Source organism: Dendroctonus ponderosae, unplaced genomic scaffold, assembly GCF_020466585.1.
Source record: "Dendroctonus ponderosae isolate FM_Combo_2020 unplaced genomic scaffold, Dpon_F_20191213v2 Dpon_F_20191213_1, whole genome shotgun sequence".
Taxonomy (NCBI): domain Eukaryota; kingdom Metazoa; phylum Arthropoda; class Insecta; order Coleoptera; family Curculionidae; genus Dendroctonus; species Dendroctonus ponderosae.
Window position 1 is genome coordinate 35,288,762 of NW_026017110.1, and position 1,134 is coordinate 35,289,895.

Below are 1,134 nucleotides of genomic sequence, written 5' to 3' on the forward strand. Positions count from 1 at the left end.
TTTCGATCCCCCATTCCAAACGTGAGTACCCCAGGCCATCTCCGTTACAATATAAATGAAACAGTTCGAATTGTTCTTTACTGGTCATTGGAATATGCAACAAATAAGTTATTTTATTATTGTGAGTAAAACATTATATATCTATGATATCTTCAATTAAGTTGATATTGCCTAATTCGGGTTTTAACGGAATTTGTTCTGTACCTACACGTTTATCTAAACTTTTTAATTCTAAAAGGAGATTTACAGATTTTATTATACTTGGATGAATAGTTTCGAGCTTGCAAAATGTTATTGAATTTTCAATGTCTTGTAGGAGAGAATCAATATAAGTATAAAGATTGATAATTTCACTTAAAACATTTTTGATATAGATTGAGTTGTGTTTAAAAGTAGTTTAATTCTGGTTTCCAACAATTTTTCGTGTTTGCCAACTTCTTCAATGGTGTTATTGAACTTTGAAATTAATTGCGACGATATTGAATTTTGCTTAAATGCGTTTTCGGCTAATTGGTTTTGATTTGATTGAATTTGCTTAATAATTTGATAGTAACGCTCGCCGTCTGAGGCATCTAGGTGCCCAGTTAGTTTAAAGACTGATCCTAACATATTTGCTAGTCCTCGTTTAATTCGTTGCGAATGAGGTCAAATTTCTTTTAATTTGTTTTCTACCCTGATTTGCGTAATTCCTAGTATTTCAACATGAATTGCATTGTCTTGTAAATAGTCGGTATGCGTTTTTAACATACTGGTGATGTTTAGAGATTTTAAATGCAACTTATTGACTTCAACAATTATTGGATTTAGGTCATAATAATGAATTAAAGTAAATCTATAAACAAGCATTTTTGTGTTTCCTAATTTTATGGGAATTATTCCGATATTGTCATTCAACTTTCGGAGAACAATCTTATCTTGCAATCCGATGCTTAGACATAGCAGGATTCTGTTCGCCAGCCTAAAAGCAAAAATAATGATGTTGTTTTATCTAAATACTTGCCATGTTATATGAAATATGCGTTAATAATACGTGCTAGTGCTGTTGGGAACCCGAACGGTTTGTTCAATTTCCCGTTTATTTATTTAATTTAAAATAAATATCAAAATGTTTTATACACTTTTATTTAATTTATG